General features: G+C 36.0%; 1 long non-coding RNA gene across 1 annotated transcript; it reads right to left on the bottom strand.

Moving 5' to 3' along the window:
• Window positions 1–197: 197 nt before the first annotated feature.
• On the bottom strand, window positions 198–19,787 carry LOC123649519. Its single transcript, XR_006739030.1, has 3 exons — window positions 19,606–19,787; window positions 18,858–18,996; window positions 198–372 (listed from the first exon to the last, which is right to left on the bottom strand). It is a non-coding gene; the product is annotated as an uncharacterized LOC123649519 (long non-coding RNA).
• Between the last annotated feature and the right edge of the window lie 2,239 nt (window positions 19,788–22,026).

Raw genomic sequence — 22,026 nt, 5'->3', positions numbered from 1 at the left:
ATTAACAGCAAAAGTATTTTTCCCCAATTTTGTAAAACTGAACAGATATATATGTTTTCTTTATAGACTTTGTCATGTTGTAATGAAAAACCAGTCCATCTTTATGTTAAGTTTAAAAAAACAAACAAGAAAAACAGAAAATGTGTGAGTGTAGTGCTGTCTTTATCTTGGCGAATAGCACTGTATTCATGAGGCAGGATGCTCACACCATGGTAGTCCGTAATAAAGCTACTTACTTTAGATTTTGGTGGAGCTCCAGTTGACATTTGGTTTAGCACACCATCAAGATTCTGGTGGTTTCCGGTTTTATTTCTACAAATTCCTTTCTTCTGATGATTTTTTTTAAAGATTGTTCTGCAGGTTCATAGAATCCTGTATAAAGATTTTTTGAACAGGTTTTTTCCACATACAAAGAACAACTCTTAGGCAATAATAATTCAAGTCAATTAATTACTGCTACATCAATATAGAATACATTTTAAAACCCCAATGCTTTTGAAAATTAATATAAAAATGTAAGAATATTCTTAAATATGAATAATTTTTCCAAAGGCATTTTTGCTTAGTGAGATCAGCTGTAGTAAAGGATGAAAACTTGTTGTCAATATAAGTTTAAAAGTAAAAGTAATTTTAAACTACCAAGGTAGAATATAGTACTATGTTAGCATAGAATTGGCATATTGAAGTGCATACAGCCATGGTTCTACCTAGCACAATGGACTTACCATTTTGCATTAACAGCAAAAGCATTTTTTCCCAATTTTGTAAAAATAGATATATATGTTTTCTTTATAGACTTCCTCATGTTGTGATGAAAAACCAGTCCATCTGAATGTTGTTTTTAAAAAAATCTGACATATTACAAAACTTTTTAAAAATCAAAACCAAAGGGGTTGTATCTATTTATTAACATTTATTTTTTAATTGAGAAAATGATTTATATTTATGGTGTACAATATAATGTTTTAAATATGTGTACATTACGAAATGGTTAAATCAAGCTAATTAACACATGTATTACCACACATACTTATCAATTTTTTGTGGTGAGAACACAAAATCTATTCTCTAGACACAAGATCCTGTGTATGATATTCTCATGAATATTAGCTAATTCTTTTCTTCTCAGCAACTCTGTGAGGTTTTGTTGGTCTTATTTTATGAAAGAATTCCTAAGGAGGATAAGTTGCTTGACCAGGAAGACTCAGCAAGCGAAAGCTAGATCTCCTGATTCTTCTCAGTGATTTCTCTGCTCCAGCATATCTTTGTTCCTGACCCACCCCCACTTCCATGACTCTCCTGTGTAAATCCCAGCAAGAGTTTTTCCATAGTAGACCCTCATTCAACTGGTTAACAGGCTTATCATTAGTCCTACAGATTATAGATACATGTAGAGATTGGAAAATAGCGCTGAATCAGCAGGAAAAATTGACCATTATGACCCAGAAGCTTTCTAAGACACCCATGGCACAGGCGCAATCACTTACAGTACTTACTGAAAATATGGTAAGGTGCTTTATGCTTTTGATGCTGTTATAACTAGTATCCTTTTTAAAAACTGCATTTTTTTATGTTCTGTTGCTAGTATATAGAAATTCAACTGATTGTCTTAATTGATGTATCCATAAGTATTTGTAAGCCCTCTTATTAATTTTATTATTTTAAATATTTTATTAATTTTAAATATATACACTAAAAAATGTTTTTCTTTTGAAGTTGTCTTTGTAATCTTACATATGTGACTAATGACAGTTTTGTTTCATTGCTATTCCTTGTACTTTTCTTTCTTTCATTTTCCTTGTTACACTGCGCAGGACCTCCAGCCTATCTTGACTAGAGGTGGTCAGAGAGTACATCCTGATCTTATTTTTGGTTTTAAGGAGAATGCTTTCAATATTTCTCCATTTAAGTATGATACAATTTTTTATTTTTGTTTTTCATCATGTAGTTCCATTTCTTGATCAAAATTTTTAAAATGAAAAGATGTTAAATTTTACTGATTTTTCTCTATAAGGTGATCAGATTTTTCTTAATTTATAAACTACATTAATCTTATAATGCTAAACAGCCATGCATTCCTGTATTATATTATCAAAGTACCCTTCTAGTCTTAAAGATTATTTATTAATATGAATATTAGAATTTACCAAATTCCCTTTAGATAATTGGACTTATCCATGAATTACAGTAATAGATTTATAATTATTATTGGAATCATTACAATTATTAAACCATCCTTATATTTGTGATATCAACTGTGCTTGGTGTGATAAGCAATTCCTTTTGGTCTCACTGAACTTGGTTAGCTGGTGTTTTCTTTGGTATTTTTGCATCTATATGCATTTATATCCTCTGTTAAGTTTTCCTATGGAGAAGCTATTAGTTTCATAAAATAAATATAGAAGCTATGCATCTTTACAAATAAGATATAGAAAATTAATATAGCACAAGAATTTTTCATTCTTTGAAAATTTCAAAAAATTTGAGGGCAAAACTGGCCCTCAAGGGGAGCTGATTTTTTGATAATTAATTTCTCCCATTGGTTTTTATGCTATTCTGATATGTAACTCCAGAGTGAATTTTAACGAAATGTATTTAAATATAATATTATCTTCCAAATTTATTAGCAGAACTATGTAGACTCTTACACTTCTAAAATCATATTATATTTTATATTATTGCCCTCTTGTTTCTAATTTTATTTATGTTGTTTAGTGGAAAGAGCCTAGGTTTTAGATTTAACAGAGTCAACACTAAGATACATCATCTCAGCCTAATCATCCCTGCCTCAGGGAAGCCTTCTATCACTCCTGGTAGAGGTTTCTGTGGATTTCTGCACCCCCTCTATCAAAACATTTGTTTCACATTATTATTTTTTTGATGATCAGCTAGTACATTAAATTGTAAGCTCTATAAGGGTAAAGACAAAGTTTAATTTACCACCAAGCACTCAGCACTGTCTGAAACAGAGTGAACACTCAATAAATTTTTGCTAAATAAGAAAGTAATTGCTTGTTTCTATGGCTTTCTCTGCCTGTCTCTTTCCTAAGACTGTAAGTTTTAGTTGACTTTAACAGCTACCATCCCAAGAGAGCAAGAGTGGGTAAGAATGCCAGCTCTGGAGCTAGAACACTGGGTTCAAAGTCAGGCTCTGCCACTTACTAGCTGTGTGACCATGAACCAATTACTTCACCTCTCTGTACACTTCAGTTGCCTCATGTGTAAAACTAGAAGTGATAATGCTTTGTACTTCCTGTATTGTAGGGAGTTAATACATGTGAAGCACTTTAAAAAGTGTCTGGCACATAATAAGTGATGAATTAATGTTAGCTATTATGATGTTAGTACATGACAGGTAAGTCGATAAAAGAATAATGAATCTGTAAAAATAGAGAACACAAAGACAATACTTGTTCTACCTCTGGGCTGTTCTGAGGATCACATGGTGTGAGTTTTAAATAATGACAACTATTTGAAGTGTTTTATTAGAACGATGACAAATGGGAAGCCCTGGTGGTCAAAAGGAAGAGAACTGTTTTCTTCTTTGGCAAAAAAAAGTGACACAACCAGAAAAAATATTTTATTAAGTTTTGTTACTTAGTGGAATTTTTCTCTTATATTCTAGTGTCTTCTAAAACTAGACCATTTTAAATATACAGTTTTAAGGGCTTATTTAATGTCTTTGTATTGCAAAATAACTGAATAAAAATTTTCCCTGAGACTTCATTGCTTCTTGGGATATGATCTCTGATTTTTCCAACTTTTTTATGGGTCTTTATCCATTACTTAGTTTCTGTAGTTCACATATTATTCAAACAATGCCTCTTCATTTGTTCTTCTCCCAGACCCCAAAAATATATATACATATATATATATATTAAAAATGCTATCCTTATAGTCATTCTCTAAGGGTGCTATAAATAGGTATCAGCCCTACAATAGTCAACTTCAATGAAGTAATAAGCATAATTGAATATTTTCTACTATATACAACTGAGCCATGACAGGAAATCAATTATAAATTACAGGAAACCAATAAACAATAAAGTTTCCTTCCTAATATTTGCCTAAAAAAGACAGTTTAGGAAAAATTTTCTAAGTTAAGATGTTTACATATATGCAAACATACCAAAGAATCAGGTGGTTGACTGCCCACACCAAGAGAGATAAAGAGCAAATTTCTTTACTCATTCTCCTATTTTCAGAATAACAGGAAAAAAAATGAAAATATAGGCACATACTCTCTTTATTTAAAAAATCTAGGACATTTCTAAAATAATTATACAATTTTAATTTTCATATAATATTTAAAATTATAGCCTGACATGTTTCAATTTCCTGATTTACAAAGAAGAATCTTACTAATTAACTGATTTGGAAATTGAAGACCATTACACTTAATTTTCTAGAGGAAACCACAGCATTTACAAAGCAATATCCATATTTTAAAACCTTTGTAATACTATTAATATTCAGTTAACTGACCATTAATATCCAATATCCATAATGTAACATTAGTGCTTGGTCCCAAATATAAGTGAACTAAATGTCAGCACGTAGCATAGACTGAAAGTTGTCCTTGCCATTTATTTTTTGTGTGGTAGATTGTGCTCTATCTTAAAAAAGAAGTTTGTGTAATTAACCTTCGGAGAACACTAAAAACATGAAAAAGAAACTTAAGCACATGTGAAAGTTTTCCCAAGCTTAGCTAAAATAATTTGTATTGATTTTATCTTTGACAATGTTTCTAATCTTATTTCTTCCTGTAACTGACACTAATTTACCTATCCTGATAAATGACTAAGAAAAACACCACTTGATTCCAGATCTGAGAAATAAAAGGCCTTCCAGGGTTTCATATTTCTTATTGCTGGACACAAGATTTCTCTTCTCCATCACAATAACTATCATTTACTTAGTGCTTACATTTAGTGTAGTGGAAAGGGGCTGCAGCCTAAATTCATATCACAATTCCTCTACTTACTGTCTGCGTGACTTCAGCAAGTTACTTAACCTCTCAACATCTCTGCCGTGTCATTGGAATAAAATGGTGATATTAATAGATCTTATTGAGTTTTATTTATTACTTCCTGTTTTATTTTTTGGCCCATATTTAACCCAAGATATTTCCAGGGCTTCAGGAAGCCAGAGATCTAATTGTGTTATATACTCTATGAGAGTTATGACTATACCCTTTTCCAATGGGTTGAGTACTCCAAAATAAAAGGCATCAGAGACTCATAACAGATTAAGAAGAAAGTTAGTGCCATGCTGATGAAAGAACCCAAACACCTCTTCCAAATCCCATGATGTGATCCACTGAAGATGAATACAGAACTAATGGAATAAAATAAGAGATGTGAGAACACAGAAGAATCATGATGATGTCCAGTTCTACCTAAAATAGTTACATACAGAATAGGCTTTTGTTAGTTTTACGCCTTTATTTTTCACTTGTACACAGTTGATGTAGGTATCTGTATCTTTCCCTGCACCCAATGGTTTTCTTAGGCAAAGTGTACCATTGGAGCCCTCAATTTTTGTCTCTTCTCATTCATTCATTTATCCAGCCCATCATCATTCATATGCCAAGCATTCTCTGAGCACTGGGAAAACAAAAATAAATACAATATATTTTCCGGATTACATCTAATCTAGGGAGAGTCATGTAGACAAATAGTAATATTTCAAGGATGTAAGTCAAAGTATGTACAAAATGATATGGGAGCATACACAAAAGAGCAAATAATTCTGCCTAAGGGAAAAGGAAGTGTTCATAGAGGTGGTAACCTTTAAATTAAGTTTTGCAGGAGGAATCATAGTATTTCAGGGGAAGGGAATCCCAAGGACATGAAAAGTGCAAAAGGAACACAGCATGTTCAAAGAACAGTGATGATTTTTATCTGACTCTGTCTCATGGTACCTAGGGAATACTGGCAGCTAATGATGTATAGGAGGTAAATGGGGACCCCCAGATAAGAAGCCACATATTAAGGAGTTTGACTTTATGCTATAGGTAATGGGAACCCTGTGGATTTTTATATTGTTGTATTTTACAACTGATAAAAAGGATAGAAAGCCTACATAAATATCAAACAGTTATAAATATGCACAAGTCACCAATTTCCTAACATTTTAAATTTGAGCTTAACTTTATACCTTGCCTCTGCATTTTTTTTTTGTGACTGCTCTTTCAAAGTATTGTTTTTATTGTGAAATAAAGAAGAAATAGAGAAAAGCACACAATCTGGATGCATGGCTTAATAGTAGGTTGGCGCAAAAGTAATTGCAGTTGCAGACTGTGAATTTTAAATCATTGTAACTAGGCTCAAATACATCTTTATTAATCAAAGTAGGATCCATTACAATCAATACATTTTTGCCAGTGAGAAATAAGTTTATTTCTACAGCATAAGTAACCATGCTTCGGGATTCCATGAACTCTTGGAAAGCATTTTCTGCATCCTGCTGGTTGCAGAAGTGCTTTCCCTGAAAAAAGTTGTTGAAATGCTTGAAGAAGTAGTAGTTGGTTGGTGAGAGGGCAGGTGAATATGGTCGATGAGGCAAAACTTCGTAGCCCAATTCATTCAACTTTTGAAGCATTGTTTGTGCAACATGAGGTCGGGCGTTGTTGTGAAGAATTGGGCCCTTTTGGTTGACCAATGCCAGCTGCAGGCGTTGGAATTTTCAGAGCATCTCATCAATTTGCTGAGCATACTTTTCAGATGTAATGGTTTCACCAGGATTCAGAAAGCTATAGTGGATCAGACTGGCAGCAGACCACCAAACAGTGACCATGACCTTTTTTGGTACAAGTTTGGCTTTGGGAAGTGCTTTGGAGCTTCTTCTTGGTCCTACCACTGAGTTGGTCATCGCTGGTTGTAATATACAATCCATTTTTCGTTGCACGTCATAATCTGATCGAGAAATGGTTTGTTGTTGTGTACAATAATAGAACATGACACTTTAAAACCACTATTTTGGCCGGGCGCAGTGGCTCACGCCTGGAATCCTAGCACTCTGGGAGGCCAAGGTGGGTGGATCACTTGAGGTCAGGAGTTCGAGATCAGCCTGAGCAAAAGCGAGACCCCGTCTCTACTAAAAATAGAAAGAAATTATCTGGCCAACTAAAAATATATATAGAAAAAAATTAGCCAGGCACGGTGGCGCATGCCTGTAGTCCCAGCTACTCGGGAGGCTGAGGCAGTGGGATCATTTAAGCCCAAGTTTGAGGTTGCTGTGAGCTAGGCTGACGCCACGGCACTCACTCTAGCCCAAGCAACAGAGCGAGACTCTGTCTCAAAAAAAAATAATAATAAAAAAATAAAACCACTATTTTTTGATTTTTCAGTCAGCTCACGAGGCACCCACTTATCAAACTTTTTCACCTTTCCAATTTGCTTCAAATGGCAAATGACCATAGAATGGTCAAAGTTGAGTTCTTTGGCAACTTCTTGTGTAGCTGTAAGAGGATCAGCTTTAATGATTGCTCTCAATTGGTCCTTGCCAACTTCTGATGGCCAGCCACTACACTCCTCATCTTCAAGGCTCTCATCTGCTTTGCAAAACTTCTTGAACCACTACTGCACTGTATGTTCATCAGCAGTTCCTGGACCAAATGTGTTGTTGCTGTTGTGAGTTGTCTCTGATGCTTTACAACCCATTTTGAACTCGAATATCACTCAGATTTGCTTTTTGTCTAACATCATTGCCATAGTCTAAAATAAATATAAATAGCAAGTAATAAGTCATTAGCCAAAAAACATAAAGTGAGAAGTGTGCATTAAAATGATATATATTATAACCACATTCAATAATGTATTCCAACATCAAGCAGCAAATTGCAACAATGCTAAACTGCAATTACTTTTGCACCAAACTAATAAATTACTCTAAAGTGAACAACTTTTTAACCACCACCAGTTCAAGAAGTCAAACTTTGCCAGAATTCTCCCCACTCACATCCCTCCATATGCCCCATACCAATTGCAATCTCCCATTTTCCCCCATAAGTAATCATTATATTTTTACAGCAATTATTTCCTTGCATTTTTCATCATTTTATCACTCAAATGTGCATCATTAGATGCTATGGTCTTGCCCCATTATAATTTTTTGATATGTCTTTTAAATCTCCTTTAATCTATACCTTAATTTTGTTACAGTTTATCTGTTGAAAATCCCAAGAGTTTTTAGTCTGAATTTTGCAAATTGCATGCTTAATAGTGCATTTCAACTTGTTCCTCTGTCTTCCGTTTTTCTGAAAGTCAGCAGCTAAGTAAGAGCTGGGCTGAATCCATTTGGAATGACTATAGGTAGTGTTGTGTGCTTCCATAAAGAGGTACAGAATGTCTGTCACTGTTTTTAATGGTATTAGCAGCTATTAAAGCTAAATATCTGTATGTATTAATTCATTAGTGGCTGTGACACAATGATAGTTTCATTTATGAGTTGGAATATGTTTATACAGAGATATTTCCCCCATTTATTATTTGGTTACCCAGTGTTACAGTTCATATAGGTAAGCATAATAAATACTTGATTCTTTTACTTCATTTATTAGTTTTCAAGATGATAAATTGGTTCTCTATCATCCTCAAAAAGTGATCAGCTCTTTTTTAAAAATATCATTATGAACCATGGATTTAAATATATTTGACAGATTTCAATCCATTGCAACTATTCTTAGGACTGAAATTCAAATAATCCTATTTTTGGCTAGTGAAGGCCTTTTCAGCTTGGCTCCTGAAAACTTAGTAGTGTTTGATAGCTTCTTTGCCATGGTATGACAAGCTATTCTAGGTTCATCTTGTACATTTCCTTCCTTAAGTCTAGGATTAGAAATCTCTCCTAAAAGCCCTGGTTTCTTTAAATGAGGAACTTTAAGAACACAATCTGGGCCATAGGGATAGGGACAGTCATTACCAGTGGGTTGGTCATTGTTCCTAGGTGTTTTCAATGGAGACAGATAGAGAGAGACCCCATGAGCTCATATTGATACATCCAATTCAGATTTAAGAGTATAAAATTTTACTTAACCTTTAATCTACTCACAATGTTGGTTATCAAGGACACAGGTTATGACAGAATTAGAATATCCCATAATTACTCATTTGTTTTTATCTCATATTACACACTTAACAGTCTCAAAATAATCCTAATACTGCCAACAATATGAGTAATGAAAACACTAAAGTTCTGCATATGCTGTCTCCATTCTCCCTCTGTCCCCCATATTTTTTAGCCATTATATACTATTCTCTCGTCCTCTTAGCCTTCATTTAGTCATTGTCTGCTAAGGAGTCTATATGTACAGTTCAGCATCAGTCCTTACAGTGGTGTTACTCTGGTTACTTGGTTACCTGAAGCTCATTTTCTAGCAGATTCTTCAGAATGGGCTCATGAGTCTTTGTGCTGCAAAGTAAGTTTTACTGGATACCAAATGTTTGGCTCATACTTTTTTCACTTAAGAATCTTAAATATGTTAACTTATTTTCTTTTAGCACGAAGTGTTGCTATTGAAAAGTCTGATATTTAATTATAATCCCTTATAAATCATGTGCTCTTTTCTCCATTACATATCCAAAGGATATTTTATTTTTTATTAAAATCCAGTAATTGTACTAGAATGTCTTGGTATTAGTAATTCCAGGTTGGTATTTTTGGGTTTATAATGAACTCTTTCAATATGTAACTTCGAGCCTATTGTTTTAGAAAAGATTTCGTGAACTGTAATTTTTAACATTTCTTTTGGCCCTTTGATTTAGTTTTCTTCTTTTATGCCTTGTTTTTAAGAAATTCTTCTATCTTGAGGACATAAAAGCATTCTGCTTATTTTCTTCTGAAAGTTTTAAAGCTTTAACTTTCATTTTTAAGTTGTTAATAGGCCTGCGATAGTGTGTATAAAAGTCTTTTCATGAAAACAGGAAAGAAATTTATGCATTTAGGTACCAAAAAAGTTGTTCTGAGCAATTGTTTATTTGTATCTCCTGGAATTATGAACTAGTCTGATTCATATCTAGTGTCTGACTCAAGACATGAGGAATGTAAAGGTGTAGCAGTGGTCATGTTAGGAGGTTACTGTACTTCTACACACAGCTGTGTCAGGGAAGTGGTTCTTGTGGACCAGATGGATACCTTCCAGATAAAGAGAACACCCAAATAATTGCTTCAATGGACTACTTTGCCCAAGACATGGAGAGAGCCATTTAAAGGGGCAATGGGACCCCAGCAGAAAAAATCTAGAGTGGGTGAACACATCAGATGCCCATGGCTAAGTGTTGGTTGAAGTCCTAAGTGGCCAGCTGGTAAAAAAGGCCAATCTGAGAATACTGTCATTGGAGATCCAGACAGAGGAATCTAAAGAACAACTACCTTAAATATCAGTCAAAGCCCCAAGAATGCTAATTCCAGATTGTTACAAGAGTGACCATGTAAACCTGGGTCTTTTCCCTCAGGCCTTTCTACCCTGTTCAGAGCCTGGAGGATGAGACGTTGTAGCTAGCTGACTAGGTACTGGGTCAGGATCAGTAGAGCAAAATAGGAAAACAAAGGACAAGCCAACCACTGTAGGCTACTCAGCCTACAGCAGCAGTAAGATTACGGGGTTGAGTGATTATAAATGGTCCAAAGGCTTTGAATATGTAAGTGAGGCTGTTCTTGTGCCTAAAGGTGACCAGATGATGTTTTATTATTCAAGAATGATTGGAAGAATCGTTGGAAAGTCATGGGACCCACCTGAGAAATCACATAAAAAGTGGAGACAAAATAATCCATTGAATAGACTTGCACAGCAGTAAGGAAAAACAAAGCTCTTTTTTGTTCACACTATCAAGTTGTTTCCATTTAGTAAAATGATTATATAAATTCATCAAAAATGAATTTATGCTGATATCAATTGAAAAAGGCTAGGAAGTACAAGGTTAGATCACATGTGTACTTAAACCAAAGCCTTTGTTTATAAGTTCTGGTATTTGATGTCAGTCAAATCTTCAAACTCCTGAGCAAATCACCTCTTCCACAGAGACTTCCCCAGTCATCCTGATGCTGTGAGGACTAACAGAGAGATTGTTTATCAAGCTTTAGGCACACGCTAAGCCCTTAACAAACACTGGCTGTTGTTATTCTTGTCTTTGCTATCACAGTCTGAGAGAGAAGAACACTGCATACTTCATCATAATGTATTTCTTTTCTCCAACTACTCCCAAAGTTTCCTAGAAAGGAAGGACATACCTTATATTTACTTTATATTCATCAGAATACTGGCCAGAACTTTGTGCTTAGAATTTTTCAAAAATAATTGATAAGTGATCATAGGTAGGTAAGTGGTGTTATGAAATCACAATAGTAATGCTTTGGGGCAGGCAAGGAAAGCCCATTGGCAACCCTGAAATCACTCTTGCTGTTAACCCAGTGTACTTATCATTTCCTCTATAGTCTCAGATTTCTTATTATCAATATAATATCTCTTTCTGTCCTGAAGTCTCCTAACATGAAACATTAGGCCTTTAAAAATCATATTATTTTGAGTTATCAGATTTTGGGAATATTTTCTGTAGAATGGGATTCAAGTTCAAGGAGAGCCACATGACCCAATTGCATGATGCACTGCTGTGTGTAAAGTTGCCTCTAAGCAGTATAAGAATGTTATGCACAGACAAGGAAAAGAGTTGATGAAGAAGACAGAAAAGAGATGTATGGTTTACCTGGCTTTAAGTGTAATTTAACAGACTTTCAAATTCAACATTTTTAAAAAGGTCTCTTACTTATCAAATACTTAATTCAGTCATGTAATTATTGTTTTAAAGATGTTTGAAGCTTCATGCTTGATTTTTTTCGTGCTTGTATTTTATAAACATGTATAATGTTATTTAGGAGAAAAACAACCTTTGTTTTTCCTAAGTATTATTTCCTTTATACACAGAATACATGGTTGAAACAATGTTCAAAATGGTTATAGAACATTTTAATGGTCTTTGGATATATTACCTTCTTCTTAATCCAGTTACTTAGTGTCTACTGTAAGTACCATGAGAACAGAGATTGTGTCTTTTATAACATCATTGTATAAAAACTTAATTCTTTCATTATCCTACAAGTTATGGTTATTTACCATACAAACTATTCATTACAAACAAAACATCAGCCCCAAAGATGAAAAGTAAAGAAAATTAAAATGTACTGGTTTCTTGATGATAGAAGAAACCATTCTTTTCTAATAATTTTTCCACATTCTAGACAAAATGGGTTTTCTCTATTACATAAACATGTATACGATGCACCAAAAATAAAAAGTAAAAAAGCACTAGTTGGAAATTTTAGCTCCAAGTCCTCATTTAAACCTAATACTGATGATTTAAAAGATGTTTAGAAAAGTTATATAAAATTATTCTTGAACAATAACAATTTCAAATAAATACACATAAGTAAAAGACAACTTGTATTTTAAGCTTTACCACAGAAAATCAGAGGCAATCAATGAAAGATAATAGTTGTTTTTAGTAATTTTAAAATAAAACTTCAAGAAGATGAGGAAAAAAATGTCAGTTTATTGTTTTGATTTTTAAAATAACTCCACTGGGTGTGGTGGCTCACGCCTATAATCTCAGCACTCTGGGAGACCGAGGTGGGAGGATCACTTAAAACCAGGAGCTTGAGACCAACCTGGGCTATAGTGAGACCCCGTTGTTACAAAAAAAATTTAAAAATTAGCTGGGTGTGGTGGTGTGTGCCTGTAGTCCCAGCTACTCAGGAGGCTGAGGCAAGAGGATCACGTGAGCCCAAGAGTTCTAGGCTGCATTGAGCTATGACTGTGCCAACAGCACTCCAGGTTGGGCAACAGAGTGAGATCCTGTCTTGGGAAAACAAAAACCAAAACCCAAAAATACCCTTAATTATATTAATTAAAAAGATATAACAAAGGCCTGCTCCAAAGAGGAAGAAAGTTCTTAGAATATATTGGTTGCTTTGCACTAAGGTGAACTTTATTTTGGACATAAAAAACTTACATTCTTCCTTTAATCACAAAGGCTGAAGTAAGTATGTTCCAGCCCTCAAATGTGACTATTTGTGTTTTGGGGATAAAGGGAACTTTGCACCCTTATTTATGACTTCTTCTTATTTCTCTACAATAACCCCATTCAGGGAAATAAAAAGAACATTTGTTTCACTGATTCCATCTAAGCACATTATAAAAGGCAAGATCACTGCCAGAAAATCTATACTTAAACTACTGGAATGTAAGTGGACTGAGCAATCCCTTATAGAACATGCAGAGGTCAGACTTAACACCCCAGCTAGTCCTCAACATGCTGTGGAATAATAGCATCTGGTGATTTTTTGAGATATTAATAGAGCAGGGTTATGGGAAAGCTACTCTAGATTTGCCATTTCATTTTGCATGTGTGCATGTAAATAAATTCAGTATGTATGACTGTCAAACTCCAGTGATACAGTTAGAGAAGACAAGACTCAAAGGTGGAAAACAAAATGGTAAAGGCAAGACAGACATGGGGAATAAGATGACTAAATTGTATTGTCATTACTTAACATGCCATTACATCATATGTATTTTAAAGGAAATTAGGAAATGTAAATACGGTAACATAATTTGGATTGTTTTACGGACTAGAACTATAGGAAGCATTTTATTTTTTGTGTTCCAAGCTCCATTTGCTTATTGAAAACAAACCACAAAATAATAAAGAAAATCAAGCTCAGGAAATAGAATATTTGATTGTGAAATATATTTTCTTATCATGGGAGAGACTCCTGAATAAGAGAATGCTGTAAAATCACTCAGTCTCTATTTACTGCATAATTATTCTGCTCCCTTGGCAAGGTAGGACTTAGGTAAATACTAGGGATGCGTATGAGAGTAGACATAAAAACTATAGCCAAATGTCTTGAATTCAAGGGGTTTACAATTTTATCTGTGCTACAACAATCTGAAGAGCAGAGTTAAAAAGGAAAAACTGGCAGATAGCTCTTTTAATGGACATTCAACTATAAAACCACCTGGTTTTTTCTTTAAAGAAAGAAGAAATTGCTTCCACCAGCACACTGGAGAACTTCTCTGTGATATCTGATGACAGCCTATTCTTAAATCTCTGTAAAAGTCAGACTAATTATTAATACACTGGATCAGAGTTCAGCTTCCATTTTGTCATACAGCCTTAGTGAAACTGTCTCATTATATTGTTCTATTGGTTTTTTAGTAACAAAATTCTCCTAGATGTTATTATTCATATTAGAGCTGCTTTATATTAAATTTTATTCTAAGTTAAATAAACTTTATTAAATTTTATCCTGGACCATTCTATTAAATAAGTAAATTTTATTTTAGGTTATAAAAACTACTTCAGGATTCATTAAATAACAAGAAGAGAACAAATACCACAACTTGAATACTAGGAATGATAAAACTCTATCAGTCCTGACTAGGGTTTTCAATAACATGGACAAGTTGTTTACATAGCTGTGAGGCAGGTTATTGTTTCATTCTTTTTTGCATCCTTGTATATTAGTGCAATTAGTTCAGCATTTAATGGGAGCTCAACCAATATTCACTGAATAATAAAAACTATGTGCTGAACAGAGATCTGGAAATATCATTGGTTCTGAAATACTGCTGCTATGTAGACAAGTTATGACTATTCCTCCTAAAGTTAAAATTGCCATTCTACAAAAATAATGTCATAAATAATAGAATCTATCATGTATCAGATATTTTACAAACAATATCCTTTTAAAACCCAACCCTGGCAAGTAGACATCTTCTTACTTGACAAATTAAGGAAACTGAGGCTCAGAAAAATTACTTGCTCAATTCAACCAATGCAGGAAGTATGGGATCTGGGATTAAGTCCTGGTCATTCAGATCTTTCTATGGCACACAGATACAGACCCATAGGCAATGGTTTATGTAATTGTTCCTTGAAATTATGGTAAGAAATCAAATCCATTCTCTGTTCGGGAAGCGTATATTTCTTTACTGGCATCCATTAAAAAACTAAAAGGATATATTTCTTCCTGCCTGACTAGAACATGTGCTTGTATTTTAATAAGAGTACCAAAGGTGACAGACTGAATTTAAAGCTATAGTATAGTCATGTGTGGCTCAGCAAAAGGAGCAGAAGATAGAGGTTAGGCAAACTCTAACGAGTGGCATTTTTTAGGAATCCATCTGTGGCAAGGGGGTATCACTGCCAGGAGTACCCACAAACACCTCTAGAAGACAAAACATCACTGTTGTGTCTTCTAGGTTATTTCTGATGTCTGCAGACAAAAAGCATAACATTGGTTCAGAAAAGGGTCCTACCTATATTAGCATCATTGAGACTCTCAAATTAAGAGGACTTTCTAGAAATCAGACCCATCCTGTGAAGAACTATAAAATATGGGTAAAATACAAAAAGGATCTTTTTGATGGCATCTTGAGAGAGCAAGATCCTGAAGAAGGGTACAGAGAAGTCTGTCCCTATCCAGCTGTTTTTCCCCTTGCCTCATTTGCCAAATTTGGAAGCAGTTTCAGAGAGTGAGAAGTCAAATAGAAAACGGCAGCTAAGAAGCAGAGAAGCTGAGAAGACCTTTCAGGAGTACCATGGTTGAGAAAGTAAAAATGTGAGTTCAGGGCCCACCAAGGAGGGAATGCCTTTGAAAACACCTCAGGCTTTTAGTTGGGACATAAAAAGGGCCACCCGAGGAGTAAGAATGAACCTGAAAAAGACCAGACCTAACAAAGACGAAAAACCAGTTTGAAATCATTTCAATCCCATATTAGATTAAGGTGCCCTACCCTTAACCTAGCTTCCTAAAAGAAGCAAAAGTAAATACAAAGTAAAAACATTGCTCAGAACCTATATATATATATATTTCATAAACAAAGACAACATTCTATTAAGAATTCCTGGACATACCAGAAAACAGGAATAAGAATAAGGAAACAGACAACAGAAACAAGATCCACAGATGATCCAAATATTAGAATTATCAGGCACAAACTACAGAATTTCACTGGAGAAGTACAACCTACAAATAAGAATCAAATGAAATTCTAGAAGTGAAAAATACAATGACTCAACAAATAACTGAAAATTTAAACTAAGAAATGCATTTGTGTTATAAAATAAAAGCCATGAAATACTTTGGAATAAATTCAACAATGTATGTGGCAAGACCTGTATGATTAAAATTAGAAACACAAATTAAAGGCCAAAATAAATGGAGATGTATGCCACGTTCATAGATTGAAACTCAATATTTTTAAGAAGTCAATTCTCTCCACACTGATGAATAAATTTAACAGAATCCCATTCAAAATCCCAGCAGGCTGTTTTAGAAATTGAAATGCCAATTCTAAAATTTATATTAAAATGTAAAGGACTTAGAATGGCCAAAATAATTTTGAGAAAAAAAGAAAGTTGGACGTTTTTCACTACATGATTTTAGGATTTATAAAACTACAATAATCAATAGTGTGGCGCTGGCTTAAGAATAGACATATATTTATTAATGGAACTGAACAGAATGGAAATTCAGAAAATCATTTGATTTTTGACAGAGGTTCCAAGATACTTCAGTGAAGGAAAGGATAATCTTTTCAACAAATGCTAAGAACAACTAGATTCTCATTTTGAAAAATATGAATATCAACTCCTATTACTATACCATACAAAAATTACTTTAAATGGATCATAAACACAAATAAAACATACTGTGATTAAAAAGAAAACAGAATTTTATGAGCAGCTTTATGCTTATGAACTTGAATGCTAATGAACTTGAATGTTTAGATAATTTGTACAAATTCCTAGAAAAATACAACTTATAAAAGCTACTCTTCAAAATATACTATTAAGAAAAAGGCAGACCACAAACTGGGAGAAAAATAGTCCCAACATATACACTTTTTTTCTGCCAAAAACAGTGTATACATTAATATGCAAATAATTCCTACAACTCAATTATAAGCAAATAACTTGGTTTAAAAACGGGCAAAAGTTTTGAAGAGACTTCACAAAAATGAGATAACACCATATACCTAATCAATAGCTAAACCCAAAGACTGAGAATACCAAGTGTAGGCATTTGATACAAAGGGTCATCATCCTTTTAAACTATACTAGCTCCCCCTCATCCTCTAGGGTTATGTCCCAAGATCCCCAGTGGAAGCCTGAAACCTCAGCACCAGAACCAATACATACTATGCACAAACTTCTTTTTCCTTCTTCGCAATTTCACGGATAGCAGATTCTTTTTTTTTTTTTTTTTAGTTCAGCATATTATGGAGGTACGAATGTTTATTTAGGTTAGGAATATTGCCCCTCCCATCCGTCCGAGGACCTTCAAGCATGTCCACCCACCCCTCCATGGTGCGCATGGCACTCATTATGTATGTATACACTCATCTCCTCCTCCCCCCTCCCATCTGCCCGACGTCGGATAAATGTTATTCCTATATGTGCACTTAGGAGTTGATCTGTGGAACCAATTTGATAGTGAGTACATGTGGTGCTTATTTTTCCATTCTTGGGATACTTCACGTAGTAGAATGGGTTTCAGGTCTATCCAGGAAAATACAAGACGGGGATAGCAGATTCTTTTTTACCACAGATCTTAGTGACTGACCTCAGCTTAATTCCTTAAGTTGAAAACTTTCATCTTTTCACTTAAAGCACTTTAAGGCTTCTTTTTGGCATATCCAAATTGCCAGCATCACTACTCTTGCACTTTGGGGCCATTAAGAAAAATAAAGGTTACTTGAACCAAAGCACTGCAATACTGCCAATATTAATCTGGTTACTGAGACATAGCAGCACGCACTGGGGAAAGGGATGATTCACGTGCCGGGTGGGATAACATGAGATTTAATGACACTACTCAGAATTACCACCAATTTAAAACTTATGAATTATTTCTGGAATTTTCCATCTAATATTTTTGGCCCTCAGTGACCGAGGATATTTGAAAACATGGATAAGGGGACTACTACAGAGGCAAGATGTTTAAAGAGTGCAGATGAGGTAGTAGATGATGGGAACATGAGAGAATTCTTGGCTTACAGTTGAAAAGAAAGTTGGTGATTGAGGAGAGGCAAGAATGAAATATATGACTTATAGAGGGAGAGAGCAAACTAGAGACAAGGAGTAAGAGGGCTGATTAATGTGCAGAGCCAATTTAGGTGCCAGATCACAACTAGTTCACCAATTGTTAACCTGCTGGGGGCAAGCACAGAAAACATAAATGCATGCAGGCATTCATCCATGGTTTGGGTTTTGCCAGGTGAGTGCTAGAAGTCAGGGATAACAGTTGAGGACATTTGCAGAGAGGACTGATTTAAACGCCACTACTTCTGAATACATATATTAGTCTTTAAACTGTGAAGAGCAACGTTAGTGTAACTTACTAGTACAATGGTAGCAAAATGAAGCAATCTCCCAATATAAGGTTGGTTGTATAGGATGTATAGGGAAGATGGAGACGTACAGAAAAGTTAAAGCAAGCAACTAAAAGGGATCTAGCCAACGCCGAAATATCTAATGATGAAATAAACTTATTCCTTATTCCGCACGTTCATTTTGAGGTCTAAAAACCATTTTGCCCCGTTTTCCAAATCAGCCTCTTTCCAGATCTATTGCGGCTTTAGCTCTAACCGTTTTCACATGTTTTCTAATATCTTGCCACCTTCTTGCCCTATTTCTGACCAGTCTTTAATGATACTGCATTATTGCCCACATTTCCCCCTTAGCTTTTACATAAATATATGCCATGGTAATCCTCAAGCCACAGCTTTCATTACAACATCTACTACCAAGACCATCAAAAGGTTTTAGCAAAAAACAGTAAAATGTTCTTACTTGGCTACTCCTGACAATCTTTCTTGTATTCCCCGGTCCACTGCTGTTTCTCTCAGAATATCTGCTTAAAAGTCTCTATTCCTTTCCCTTTGGCTTTCACAAGTACTGTTTTTATATAAGCCACAGACTGCAAAGAGCTCTGAAATCCAAAGATAAAAGTGTTAACAAAGGCTGAAGAAATTTTCTGGGAGAACTGACCACCTTGTGTAGCTGACAATTTTAGAATTACTCTAAAATTAAAGTGTGGATACAGACTGACACAATTTATTTTTGCAACATACTTGGTTGTTTCCATGCCGTATCTAAAAACAAAACAAAGCTAATGCACTTTCACAAGTTACTACGGTGCATCTAGTAAAAGTGATTTTCCTCTATCTTGTAAAAGTAAAGAAGGCACAAAATTGTCCTTTGGGACACATTTGGGCAGGCGACCTTCCGTTAAAATTTTTAAAAGACTAAGGCCACACCACAAAACGCAGAAAATAAAATTGTGTATTCTGACAAAAATAAAAAGTCAAAAGAATCACTGTTAAAAACAAAAACCCGGAAGACACGCTTCCTTAAATAATATAAAATGTTGCCGGTTCCACACAAACAGTCTGTCTGACTGCCTGACAGAAACAGACCTGGTGGACCAAGCGGGTTCTGAAAGACTTAGAAAGGCTGGGTCCACGCCAGCGCTGGGACCGCGCCCAGCATGCATTTGCATCGCTTACGACTAAGAGGAAAATACAGCTCGAGCTTTTACCTCATATACCATTAACTTTCCACAAAGATTTCCAAGAAACTGACGCACAGCCAGAAACCCAAACCCTGTGGGCGGGAGTTAAGACAAAACCCATCACGGCACCATTTCCGCCTTGCCGGGACAGCTCACGTCCAAAGATGGAGACAGACGTACACGCCGGCGTGCCTACGTCCGCAACGTGCGCAAGCGCTTCGTGAAGCCCCACCCACTCCCGCGCTCCCGCCCAGACAGGGTGCGCGCACAGCAACCAGCGCCCGCAGGCGCCGCCCGGGGCTTCCGCCCCGAAGCTGGACGGTCGCCGCTCGGTTCCGGTTCGAGCCCCGCCCTCACGCGGGAGCACTCCAGAAGGCTTAATATCCGGGACCAGAGGATGGGGCGGGCGCGCATTTCCGGCAACGGGCGCGGAGGAAAGGATCCGGTTACGCCTCTTCCCTTCTCCCCAGTGGCCCGGGCTCTGGCTCTCGGTGCGACAGCGCCATCTGGTGCCGAGTCTCACGTCGCCCACGAAGGGGGCGCGCGCTCTTCTTTCCGAACCTTCCAGAGAAATCGCGGCCCCGGCTTTCCATTCTCCCGCCCTCGAGGTGGGTGGGGGGGGACCCGAGTCTCCGCCCAGCCCAGTTCCCGCGCGGGCGGTACTTTGCGGTGACTCTGAAGCGGAAGCTGCTCATACAAGGAGCTTTATAAACTCAAAATGGAGGGGCAAGCGCGTTCTTTTTCTGGTTTTAGGCCCGGGCAAAACGGTTACCTCTTATATGCCTTCTTCCTGGGCCACTCCGAGTCATCCCCGCGTCGACTCTTTAGTCTGTGGGGACTGGGAGCCTCCCTTTCTCGCTTAGTAGAAAGATGGTACAGGCTTTGTGACTTAGATTGGCCCCTGCTGCAAAAGCTTTTTGTTTCCTTTCACCGATAAAAGTAGTGTAAAAGCCTGCAGTACACGTGTTAGGAACCCATTGAGAAGCAGGAACTTAGTAGGTAATTTGCTTTAAAACAAGCTAAAAATTCGTAAAGGGGGCCTCAGAAATGCTCAGACTAAATATAGGTGTGTTTGCATGGCATATTTGTGTTAGATAATAGAAAAATGATTCCCCTACAAATTAGTAAAATGGACATAAATTTTACTTTAATAACGAGTTCTTGCTTGTAAACTTAGATTTTCCTGGTGGCTTGTAGGCCTAACAATATTAAGTACTGTTTTCAGTGTTTTATTGGAATTGTGTTTTGGGTATCAAAATACATAGTGAAACTTAGTGAAATTTCTCTTAGTATTCAGATATTAGTACATATTAACTTGACTGCTCCATTGGGCATTTCTCCTATAGCAGCGGTTCTCAAATTTGAGCAAGTCTCAAAATTCTCCGGAGGCTTATTAGAACACAGATTGTTGAGCGTCAACCCCAGACTTTGAGAGGGAAGGTCTTGGGGTAGAGTTAGATAATTATAGGTCTGTTAAGTTCTCAGGTGATACTGATGCTGTTGATGCAGGACCACACCTGGAATAATTTAGAGTTCAGGATTGCTTTGTCAATAACGTTCTCTGCTGTTGAAGGAAAGATAGTACTAAGTTATACTGATGATACTAAAACTGGACAAACTAGAATTTTTGTAACCCCCGTGGTTGGGAAGTAATAAACTAAGTCCTAAATCCAGGAAAGAGCTACATAACTGAATATTCACACCTTAAAGCAACTGGTTAATATGAATGATTCTGTACATAATCATGTGATAGAGGGTGCTGTAATACAAAGTATACTATATATTTCAATGATTATGAAGTATTTTCTGTTCTTCACTTTACTTGTTAAAAATCAGTAAATCAGAAATGACTAGAATTAAGGATAAAATTGTTTCAACACTTTAATGTTGCCCTTTGGAAGATGCCAGAATTTTTACAATTTCCTTTTGCATCTCCTCAGTTTCCCTTGTTTTACTCAATCCTCTTCCCCTGAGCCACTCCCAACCCCACCATGCCATTTACAGTGCACACAGTGTGCAGAGAGTGATTGCTCACACCTGTAATCTTAGTATTTTGGGAGGTCCAGGGAGGATGATTGAGGCTAGGAGTTTGAGACCAGCCTGAGCACCATAGCCGTGTCTCTACAAAAAATATAAAAATTAGCCAGGTGTGGTAGCACACAGTCCCAGATATTTGGGAGGCTGAGGTAGAGGATTGCTTGAGCCCAGGAGTTTGAGGTTGCAGTGAGCTGTGAAGATGCCTGTGCTTCCTAGTGTAGGCAATAGAGCAGGACCCTGTCTCCAAAAAAAAAAAAAAAAAAGTACCCAGTGCTTTCATTTGTAAAAGTGATTATCTCCAAACTTATTTATCTCATCTTTTCAGCTGGCCTTTTCTCAAGAGTCTGTCAAATTCTGACTATGCCACTGCATTAATTACCTCTGACACAGTGAACAGTGTGCACCAGACAC

Source organism: Lemur catta, chromosome 13, assembly GCF_020740605.2.
Source record: "Lemur catta isolate mLemCat1 chromosome 13, mLemCat1.pri, whole genome shotgun sequence".
In the NCBI taxonomy this organism is placed as follows: Eukaryota; Metazoa; Chordata; class Mammalia; order Primates; family Lemuridae; genus Lemur; species Lemur catta.
This window is presented reverse-complemented; position numbering and strand designations above follow the sequence as displayed.